Here is a 12280-nt window from a genome sequence, read left to right as displayed (position 1 = left end):
AGGAGAAGTTCGGGTGATTCCTCCATCCAGGGTTATAGGTATTCGAATATGGGTTCCCTTGGGTGTAGTTTACTTGCTCAGAGTGGGTTTCGTTTAATAGATTGCATTCTGCAGATTGGTGTCCTTTGGTTCCACATATTTCACAATCCGACAAAACTGCGGCTATAATATTCGGGTTTATGCACATATGCTCGACCTTAAGGGCTAATGCATCCATTTTAGCTTGCATCATGTCTATAGAGCTTAGTTCATGCACTCCTCCTTGGGCTTCCTTCTTCTCAATCGTTGCTCGTTCGACTCCCCGTGATTGATGGTTTTGAGCCATATCTTCAATGAGGGCACTAGCTTCAGGATAAGGTTTGTTCATCATAGCACCGCCTGCGGCAACGTCGATGGTCATCTTCGTGTTATAGTGAAGTCCATTATAGAAGATTTGAATGATTAACCAATTTTCTAAGCCATGATGTGGGCATGCTCGTAACAACTCTTTATATCTCTCCCAAGCTTCGAACAACGATTCTCCTTGGTTTTGGGTAAATCTAGTTATATGGTTTCGAAGAACGGCGGTTTTACTCAGGGGAAAATATCTAGAAAGAAAAACTCTTGTAAGGTTATCCCAAGTCATAATGGAATTGGGTGGAAGAGAATCTAACCATGAAAGGGCTTTATCTCTGAGGGAAAAAGGGAATAATCTTAAACGTATTGCCTCAGGAGAAGCTCCATTGGTTTTAAAAGTGTCTGCTAATTGAAGAAATATTTTTAAATGTTTGTTTGGGTTCTCAGTAGCGAGACCTGCGAATTGTCTCTGTTGCACTAGTTGCAACAAGGATGGTTTAAGTTCAAAATATTAGCTGGGATGGTTGGGTTTACTATACTAGAACTAGGTTCTTCATTGGATGGTTGAGAGAAATCCTTAAGAGGTCTTTGGTTTTGATCTTCGGCCATAGCTCTCTTAATTCTATGAAAGAATAAACGTGCGTGAGCGTAACATTCAGGTTCCGCCAGAGGGTATACTAAGCTTAAACTTCCGGTGCTGCGAGTTCTTCGCATTGACCGGCGGGAAATAGCCTAAGTCTAAATGATATAACAACAGGGAAATAAAATTTGACGAAATTGGTCCCCGGCAACGGCGCCAAAAACTTGATGCGTGTGCTTTCGCAAGTATACGAACGTGTCAGAGTAATATAAAAGATTGTCGAATCCACAGAGACCAAGTGTCAATCTATCGTTATCTATTGTTATGGTGTTTATCAAAGGCGATCATAATAGGTGTTTTTAGAGTGTGCAATGAGAAGTAAAGTATTGAATGAAGTTTAATTAATAAAGACAAGGTCGAATGTAATTCACATAATTAATTAATAATCCAAGTACTTGCTAATAGAACTACTTATGGGCAATGTTTCCTACTTTCAAAAGAACTAATTTAACGGGAACTGTCACTTTCGCGTATTCAGAACCGATTTGTACTCTCTAATCAAACCCTCTTATTGTCACCTATAAAAAGGCGCGCATTAAGTTAGAGTAGTAAACCTATTTTTAAGAAATATAGTGTCTTGACTAAGTTGAAAAGTATTATAACCTGGATTTCTTAACCAAAAGAGGTTCTCACGAACCAGACTCTAAACTTATAAACGCGTCCGAAAATAGTTTTAAAATCTCTTTTCTTCTTAAATTAAAAACTCCTAATGAACTAAACAAAGCGCTTTCGCTGTTTTTGAAATAGTTAAAAACAATTAAGTTTAGATAGACGTTGGACGGCTTTCGATCTTACCCAACGGAATTGAAGTGCGGGAAAACTTAAGTTGAAAGTTAAAATAGCCCTTAAGTGCCTCTACGAACAATTGTACGGATTATCGGTTCAATTACGATCCTTACATTCTAACCTTATAAATTTAGTTAGACATGGTAAAGTAAAAGTGCATTAAATTCAATAAAAGTATTGCGAGTGCTGAAAGTAAATAAAAGTAGTGCGAGTGCGGAAAGTAAATAAAAGTAAAGCGAGTGCGAGAAATAAATAAAGTAAAGCGAGTGCGAGAAATAAATAAAGTAAAGCGAGTGCGAGATATAAATAAAGTAAAGCGAGTGCGAGAAATAAATAAGATAAAGCGAGTGCGGGAAATAAATAAAGTAAAGCGAGTGCGGGAAATAAATAAGACAAAGACAAGTAATGAAAACCTGCTCCAATCGGAGGGTTGAGTAAATTGCAAAGCGGAAATGAAAATGGCGGCAGGATTAACTTCCTTCCAAAGTGCTCCAAACTCGATTACAGACTCTATCACAAACTTGATTACACAATTGTGGTAACACTCCAATGCGAAGCGATTACCACTTTAAAATACTGAATATATGCCTAAGTGAAACAAAGTTTCTCTGAGTTTGCCTCTGTTCTAAGTTTGGATGATTGTAAAAGTGATTTCGAGTTTCTATTTATAAGCAAGTAAAAAGAGGGAAATGACAAGGATGCCCTTCAACTTGAAAATGGGAGGGAAAACTTTTCCTCTTGTGGCGCCTGCCACAAGGCCATGGCGCCCGCCACAAGGCCAATTTGAGGCGCCTTAGTGGAAGTAGTGGGGAACGTGGCAGTTGAGGGAAGTTGAGCTTGGACACGTCATGGCAGGGTCTATGGCGCCAGCCATGGGGAAGCCACAAGTCCAAAATGCTGAATTTTAGGGTTTTTGGCTCTTTTTCGCTCCTTTTCTCGATCGGGGCTCCGATTAAAGTAAAAATCTGAAAACAAAGAAAAACACAGTAATAACACAACAAAATAGCAATAAAACAACTAAAATGCATGTGAAATCGAAGTCGAAAATACGGTAAGTTTCAGTGTTATTACTAGCTCAATCTGCTCTTCAAATGGCTGAATAATCTTTTCATCTTGCTCAAGAAGACGAGATAACTCATCACTTACTTCTACGTAACTTTCCTCGTCGGCCTCAAACACAGGAAATTCAAAATTTGGAGAAGGAGAAGGATCATTGTATTCAATGGGGTTAGGAACCAACCTGCATAATGATTTGATATTTTGATTTTAGAGAAGTGAATTTGTGACCAAATATTATGCAGATGGACAATTAAATTATTTATTTATGTTTTTTGTGATTTCCATTTTCAAAATAAAACAAAAAGTAAAAATAAACATCAAAGATGTGGATGAATAGAATTAATTTTATTGATGATCAATTTAAAATGCCCAAACAATGTTCATTTCTCCCTTAGGCATAGGAGAAGGATTTTAAAATATAAAAACAATTACTTAGATCGATGCAAAATAACAGGAATATCAATGGCAGTCCAATTTTTACATGTCTTTCCATGTGTTACAAAGTTGGTGCAATCTTCCTCTTCGCTATCCTTTAGTACAACAGCTAAGTGTTGTTCATTGCCATGAATGAACCCTCCGCTATGGAAGCTAAGTTGCATATCTTCAGATCTAACAGTTGATGAGCCTTTCTAGAACCCCAACCCGGTTCTGCCTTTGTTGTCGGAGACCTCTACCATACGCCCCCACTGATCAACAGTTCCTTCTTCAACAATCACCTGAGCATCTTTCAACGAGGACATAGGTGCCCCAACTCTCTTTTCAGCAGCAATAGACAAGGCTTGGAATGGAGTTCCAACCTCATCCTCAACTTTAACATACGAGAAAGATCACAGATGGCTAACCAACAACGTCTTCTTTCCTCTAACAATCACAAGCTTGCCATTCTTGACAAATTTCAATTTCTGATGCAGAGTGGAGGTAACAGCCCCTGCCTCATGAATCCATGGTCTTCCCAATAAACAACTGTAGGCCGGATGGATATCCATTACTTGAAAAGTAATCTGAAAATCACTCGGACCTATCTTGACTGGAAGGTCCACTTCACCAATTACTGTCTTGCGCGAACCATCAAAGGCTTTGACGATTACACCGATGTACCTCATGGGCACTCCTTGGTAAGATAGCTTCGGTAAAGTTGACTTCGGAAGCACATTGAGTGACGAACCGGTGTCAACAAGCACATTTGACAAAGCATCTTCCTTACAGTTCATTAAAATATGCAAAGCCAGGTTATGATATCTTCCCTCCTCAGGGAGCTCTTCATCGCAGAAGCTCAAATTATTGCATGAAGTGATATTAGCCATGATGTGATCTAACTGATCCACAGTAACATCATGCTCTACGTATTCTTGTTCAAGAACTCTCTGTAGTGCTTCTCTGTGCGCTTCGGAATTCAAAAGTAGAGACAACATGGAAATTTTTGAGGGGCTTTGGAGCAGCTGCTCAACCACATTAAATTCACTCCTTTTTATTAATCGGAGTACCTCATCATCATCATTGGCTTTCAAGTTGGTGGATTCACCAGACTTATCTTTTGAACAACCAACCGGATCTACACTATGTTCCTCTGCCTTCTTACCAACAATTGTTTCCTCTTTGTTTTCTGGGACCACCGACCCAAACACTCGACCACTGTGGGTCACCTTCGTTACAATGGCAATGCTCACTACTGAACTAGTCGTAGGTAATGGTACCTCTTGACTATTCTTTATCATTGTAGCATTATACTGGTATGGTACAGCCTTATCAGATGAATATGAGACTGGCCCCGCTAACCGTTATACCAACGGCGATACAGATCTTTGACTGACATTCTTATTGTTGCTGCTATCATATTGAATTACCAACCGCTCTTGTTGCTTGAAACGGGCACTATGACATTGACGTCATCATCTACATGACGAGATTGAACAATTTGAATCATGCCTTCATCCATCAGACATTGGATGCCCCCTTTCACCACATCACACCCTCTTGGGTTCACACTACAAACAACACAACCATCATGCTCATGTTCACAGTCACTCACCAAACGTATATCCTTATGCATTTGTACCAAGGATCTTCGGATAAATAAGTCGTCATAAACTATCCACCATATTCACTGAAGAGTTCCCATGAGCGGGCAAAGGGGTTGCTTTCACATTTGGCGCGCGATCCTCAAAGGACACCATACCACTCTTCATAAGCTTTTGAACCTCATACTTCAATGGATAGCAGTTTTCAATGTCGTGTCTGGGTGCTCCTTGATGAAAAGCACAACGGAGGTCGGGTTTGTACCACCAAGGAAGTGATTCTGGAATATGCGGTGGGTTCCTCGGTTGAATTAAGTTCTTGAGAACTAGTGAGGGATACAACTCTGCATATGACATAGGAATCAAGTCAAAAGAGACCTTATTCCTCTCAAAGTTCTTCTGATGATGATTGTTGTTGGTATTGTTGTTGTTGTTGTAGGTGTTCGTTCATTATTGTGGTTGTTGTTGTTGACGTTGTTGTTGTTGTTAAATTGGTGTTGCTTGTTGATTAGAAAACATCAGAATTACTGATGACACTTGATGATGATGTTGACGGGATGGTGGATTCCTTCTGATCTGAGGCCTCATCTGCCTCCCACTGATTATTGCGTTGGTTTCACTATCCTTCTTCTTCCTAAAATTTCTACCATATCTCTTACTTGTTGACGCCTCATCTCTTGACAACCGTCCCTCGCGGACTCCTTCCTCAAGTCTTATCCCCATATTTACCATTTCGGTAAAATCACTAGGGGCACTAGCGATCATGCTTTCATAATAAAATGAACTCAGGGTTTTCAAGAAGATCTTCTTCATCTCTTTCTCCTCCAAAGGAGGAGTGATCTGGGAAGCCAACTCCCTTCATCTTTGCGCGTACTCTTTAAATGTCTCTTTGTCTTTCTGTGACATAGACCTCAATTGGTCTCTATCAGGCGCCATGTCCACATTATACTTGTATTGCTTCACAAAAGCCTCTCCCAAGTCGTTGACAGTGTGAATGCTTGCACTATCCAACCCCATGTACCAACGGAGTGCAGCACCAGTCAGGCTATCCTGGAAGTAGTGAATAAGCAATTGATCATTATCTGTCTGAGTTGACATCTTACGGGCATACATCACAAGATGACTGAGCAGAAAAGAGTTCCTCTTATATTTTTCAAAGTCAGGCACTTTGAACTTCGTCGGGATTTTGACATTGGGCACCAAACATAACTCAGCAACACTCTTCCCAAACAGATCTTTACCTCTCAGCATCTTCAATTTCTTGTGCAACTCAAGAAACTGATCTTTCATCTCTTCCATCTTCTCATACACATTTGGACCCTCAGACGGCTCAGAATGATAGATGATGTCCTCTACGTGAGGCAAAGTGTGCACAACGGGAGGCGGCACGGACATGACCGGGCTAGATTCCGGCATGGAAGCAAATGTAGGCGCAAAGCCTTCGGGCACAAAGTTTGACGACATTCCCCACGGGAATCCGATAGGCATATTCGGCGCGATGTGGGAGGTAGCAGCACGCACGTTAGAGGTAACCACTTCTGAAGTAATAGTCCTCGCGGGAGTGTCGCATTACGCGAAAAACCGGCGGGAAAACGAAAACAACAGAGCCGCCACCGTGCATTATTTATCCCAAAAGAGGGAAAGGAAACGCTCGAAGTAAACCTGGAAAAGACATGGTATCGCGACCAGAGAAAGATGGGATCGGGAGTCGGTTATGCGAAGGGAAGGTATTAGCACCCCTACGCATTCGTCGTACTCGACGGGATCCACGCACAAAAGGAAGGATGAGGTTGCTAAAAACTGATCACGAACTGCACACACAAGGCTAGAAAGAGACACAGAAACGACAAAAGAAACTAACTCGGCAGGATATCGCATCCTGGGCCTACGTAGTCTGTCAGGCACAGACATCAGAGTCGACGTAGTTCGGGACAGGGGAAACGTGCTCGCTAGGATGTCGCATCCTATGCATACGTATATTCTCGGACTAAAGAAGAATCAGAGCACTCGTAGCTCGGCTAACGCATGCCAAACAAAACACAAACACAGGAAACCGACTGCCAATCGCTTGACTTACGTCAGACTCCACACAAACAGGCAAACCTGGAAACCGAATGCCAATCGCTGGACTTACATCAGACTCCGAACCAACAAACACACACAGGAAACCAACTGCCAATCGCTGGACTTATGTCAGACTCCAAGCACACGACAAACAAACACAGGAAACCGACTGCCAATCGCTGGACTTATGTCAGACTCCAACACAACACAAAGGGGGTTGAAAAAGAAAAAGGGCGCCTAGAGAGATCAGCTCATCTCCTGCCTACGTATCTCATCTGGTATGAGGATCAGGGCGACGTAGTTCCCCTACACAGGGAAAAAGGACTAGCCTAACCAGAAACAAAGGGAGACACAAACTACTAGGGAGACTACGACTCGAGCCTAGAAGTTGTCATGCATACGATCCCTATGTTAAGGTTTCTATCTAACTTGCACAGGAAGCAAGCTATCCTAAACAGCACAGGCAAAGACATACAAGCACAAAAAGCAAGCACACACACTATATGCACACAATTGGGCTCATACAAGGTTAGGCTGTGAAACACAAGCCGACTGGAATAGGGTATGATTAGCTCTTAACCATAACATTGAGAGTTAGGGTGAAGCAGATGAAATGGGAAGTGAGGGTAAGACCTCACAGCTCTTATCCCTGGCCTGGGAGAGCTTCAGACAAATGAAAGTGTGGGAGTTCAGAAAGTAGGAACTCTTCTCCACATATGACTGACACAATAAAGATCTTGGGTTAATATCCACAATGCATCAACACATGGTGTGTGAGCAAAGTGAATGACACACTGAATAGCAGGAGATGGATTGCACGTCTCTTTTATCTGCCAATTGCCTTATAGAGGTCTTTCCCTGTTTGGCACAAAGATAAACAAACACAAGCATTGCCTCTTAAGGAGGGCTTCAGACAGGTGCCTGCCCAAGTAACAGGACAGGTCTTCCAGACTACATGAAGTCAGAGAGTTATACCTCAATGGTTAAGCAACCAAGCAAAGCAAAAGCAAGTTCAAAAGAACTCAAAGAAACTTATGTACCTGAAAAAAATCTAACCCAATTGTCGCATCACGCGAAAAACCGGCGGGAAAAGAAAGAACAACAGAGCCGCCACCGTGCGTTATTTATCCCAAAAGAGGGAAAGGAAACGCTCAGAGTAAACCTAGGAAAGAACATGGTCTCGCGACCAAAGAGAATGGGTTCGGGAGTCGGTTATGCGAAGGGAAGGTATTAGCACCCCTACGCATCCGTCGTACTCGACGGGATCCACGCACAATAGGAAGGATAAATGGTTGCTAAAACACTGCTCAAACACACACACACTGGCTGAAAGAGACACAAGAAACTGACTGAAACTGACTCGGCAGGATATCGTATCCTGGGCCTACTTAGTCTATCAGGCATAGACATCAGAGTCGAAGTAGTTCGGACTGGGGAAACGACACATGCTCGCTAGGATATCGCATCCTATGCATACGTATCTTCTCGGACGAGAGAAGAATCAGAGCATTCGTAGCTCGACTGACACGCACACAAACAAACAAGACACAGGCAAACGTGGAGCCCGAATGCCAATCACTGGACTTACATCAGCATCCGAACCTAAACACACACACACTAGAACCCAAATGCCACTCGATGGACTTACATCGGCTTCCAAGCACACAACAACACAACAAGTCAATAGGGAGTCGGGGACTCGAGCCTATAACTGTCAAGCACACACTCAAACAAACAGACAACGAATTGCTAAGGAGTCAGGCACTCGAGCCTAGCAACTGCCACACAAAAAGAAAAAGGGCGCCCGGAGAGATCAGCTCAATCTCCTGCCTACATACTTCATCTGGTATGAAGATCAGGGCGATGTAGTTCCCCTACGCAGGGATAAAGGATCTAGCCTAACCAGATAACAGAGGGAGACACAACACTAGGGAGACTACGACTCGAGCCTAGATGTTGTCATGCAAAGTCGTCCCTAAGTTAAGGTTTCTAGCTAACTTGCACAGGAAGCAAGCCTATCCTAAACATGACTTGCACAGGAAGCAAGCCACACACACACCAAACTTGCACAGGAAGCAATGGTCTCGATTGCAACTAGGGCAAGAGAAAGGGGAGGTCTCAATCGCAACGCGGGCGAGAGAAAAGAATATCTCAATCGCAACGAGGGCGAGAGAAAAGAATTAGATGTTAGTGGTTAGTCAAACTCGACAAGACATCGCATCTCGTGCCTACGTATCTCATCTGAACATGAGAATCAGAGTTGCCGTAGTTCGGCTACGGAGGGACAAAGGACTCGATTGCAACTAGGGCAAGAGAAAGGGAAAGTCTTGATCGCAACGAGGGCGAGAGAAAGGAAAAGGCTCGATCGCAACGAGGGCGAGAGAAAGGATAAGGCTCGATCGCAACGAGGGCGAGAGAAAGGAAAAGGCTCGATCGCAACGAGGGCGAGAGAGAGGATCGCAACGAGGGCGAAAGCAAACAAGGATTAGTCTAAACTAAACCTAACTTGCACAGGAATCAAGTCAAACAAACATACAAGCGCAGATAGCACACACTATACACAAGCAAGGGGCTCAAACAAGGCTAGGTTTTAGTCGAGGGGTCATATCAACCTCAACAAACAAACCTCTGGAAATGGGTGAATGTGCTCTTAACCTTGACATTGAGAGCCAAGGTGAAGCAGATGAAAGGAGATGAGGGGTGTGCCTCATTGCTTCTATCCCCGGCCAGGGAGACCATCTGACAAGAATGTGTGGGTTCAGAAAGTGGGAACCCTTCTACACATTTGAAACTGACTCAACTGTGCAATTGCACAAGATCTTGGGTTTTTATCTGTAATGCATCAACACAGTGGTGTGAGCAAAACAGAAGACACACTGAATAGCAGGGGATAGGTTGCTTATCCCTTGGTTCTGCCAATTGCCTCTTCACTTAGGAGGTCTTTGACTCTGTACAAGGACAAATTAAACATACACAAACATTGCCTCTTAAGGAGGACTTCAGACAGTTGCCTGGCCAAGTAACAGGCCAGGTCTTCCAGACTACATGAAGAAAAAAGGAATTATACCTCAAGCAAGTTGCTAAATAGCAAAGCAAAGCAAGTTCAAAGAACTTAAGCAACTAATGGTACCTGAAATAGTCAAACAGATCAGTACACAGTTCAAAAGTTTAAGCAAAAGGAAGTAGGGATAAACAGTTAAATCAACAGACAAATGTGCAAAAGCACAAGACCCAAATCATATGAGTCAAGCCACCTACAAAACAAAAGTTAGCTCATGATAAACAGATAAACCCAATCAACTTGCAAAAGTTTCTTTGAAGCACTTGTAGCTTAATCCTGAAACATGAACTCAATTATAAGCCACAGGACCACTAGGGCAAGCCTAGGGTCAAAAATAAATGAGAAAGTCAAAACAGCAAGCCATATCCAATCAAAATCAAATTCAATCATTTAAGAAGCAAACCCAATTGGTTCCATGTTCATATCATGCATCATCATCAATTCACAAGCAAAAGAAGTCAAAGCATGGCAAGAGATAGCTCAAAGAAGTCAACAGAGTGACTTGCATCAAAAGTCAACTCAAACATTTTCAAAAATCACCAAATAAATCATGATCAATCCTAACACCTATCATGGTAAGCATGTAAAATTTCACCACATTTGAACAAGTGGAAGGCAGTCAATGAAAATCATAAAGTCAAAGCAAATTTGAACATGCTCAATGAAGTCAACAGCAAGACTTAGCTCAAAACCAAACATAGTCAATTTCAAAAATTATCAAATAATTCAGGGTCAATCACAATCCATAACATGGCATACATATAAAATTTCAGCTCAATTGGATCATGGGAAGATGGTCAATTAAAATCAGGAAGTCAAAACCAATTCAAGCATGCACAAAGAAGTCAAACATACATGTGTCAACTTCAAAAAATCATAACTCAATGGAAACAGATGAGAAATGGATGGGATTAACACCAATGCAAAGCCCAAGATGTCTAGTTATCTCATGCAAAATTTCATGTCCATCTAGTATAGTATGAGCATTTCACAAAACAAATGGCAAAGTGCATCACAAAAAGTCAACATTTGACTAGACAGGGAGGAAAAAACTCAAACAAATGGAAAATAGCACAATTAATTCCAAGAAAAATCACAAGTGAACTAGACAAATGAGAGAAGGTTCATGCAAAAATTGGGGTCAATTGGAAGTCAGGAAGCATGTCAACAAAATTCATGAAATGGCATATCATTGGTGTGACACAAGTTGTCACACCCTAATTCACAAATTCATATCTCACAAACCACATATGATAAAATCATGATCTTTATACCAAAATAAACATGAATGAGTGTAGAATATCCACAAAAATTTTCAGATCAAATGGATGCAACATGATTATTTCACAAGAGATTTGGCAACATGTATCATTTTTGGTCACATTATACAAACCCTAAGGCCATTTAAAATTCAATGATCCAAAAAATCAGCAAAAATGATGATAAAAAACTAGACATTCACATGAGCATGATGCAAAAATTCCCACTGGATTTGGAATTGAAATGAGCAAGTTATGAATTTTCAAAGATTGATGATCAAATGAAATAATTATTGAAATTAAAATGAAATAAGTTGGATTAATTAAAGGAGAATGGCAAAGTTGTAATTCTGAAAGCCACTTAATCAAACGACGCCGTATTGGCCACGGGAAAGAAATAATTCTATTGGTGCATGGCGCAACAGTGCACATGCGTACGCGAGACATTCACAAGTTCTGGGCATGGCTGAAGAAACCCTAGGGTTTATGAACAGTAAGCAATAACCTTCATCCCCCAAATCATGTTTCATGAAAAAATTCCCAGAAATCCAAATTGAAAACACAGCAACACTCAGCATGGCAAGGCAAACAAGGATCCAGCATCAACTTTCATTAACACACAGCATGGTTCATGAATCGAGCAGAAGAAAATCAACATCAAACTTTTGCTCAAGAACAAACATTCTCAGAAATGAACAATGAGCATACTAATAGAACCATTAGAGCACACACATGACAAATCCAAGCTCTATTTTCATGGAAACAAGTTAATGAAAGAGAATCGAGCAAAAAAATCAAATGAACATCAATCTTTATTTTCAGATTTCTTGCAAACTACTTAACCATTTCATACGAGACAAAGTTCATAGCAATCAGCATACCAAAACCTATTTAACACATGGCATAGTTTAGAAAAAAAGTAGATCGAAAACTGACCAATGTTGCAGAGCAGATGGAGATTTAAGTGTTTTCTGGCTTGGATATGTTCAAACAGTTGCTCTTTAAGGTCCCAAATGAAGAATGAGTGAAGAACTTTGGCTTGAAACACATCAATTCAGCT

At 41.4% G+C, this 12280-nt stretch overlaps 1 non-coding gene across 1 annotated transcript; it reads left to right on the top strand.

Moving 5' to 3' along the window:
• The first annotated feature begins 455 nt into the window (after nt 1–455).
• On the top strand, nt 456–562 carry LOC127108526 (small nucleolar RNA R71). The gene has a single exon (XR_007796058.1). It is a non-coding gene; the product is annotated as a small nucleolar RNA R71 (small nucleolar RNA).
• Nucleotides 563–12280: the final 11718 nt, after the last annotated feature.

Source organism: Lathyrus oleraceus, chromosome 7 (assembly GCF_024323335.1).
Source record: "Lathyrus oleraceus cultivar Zhongwan6 chromosome 7, CAAS_Psat_ZW6_1.0, whole genome shotgun sequence".
Classification (NCBI taxonomy): domain Eukaryota; kingdom Viridiplantae; phylum Streptophyta; class Magnoliopsida; order Fabales; family Fabaceae; genus Lathyrus; species Lathyrus oleraceus.
The sequence above is the reverse complement of the archived record's forward strand: the minus strand, read 5'-3'. Positions and strand labels throughout refer to the sequence as shown.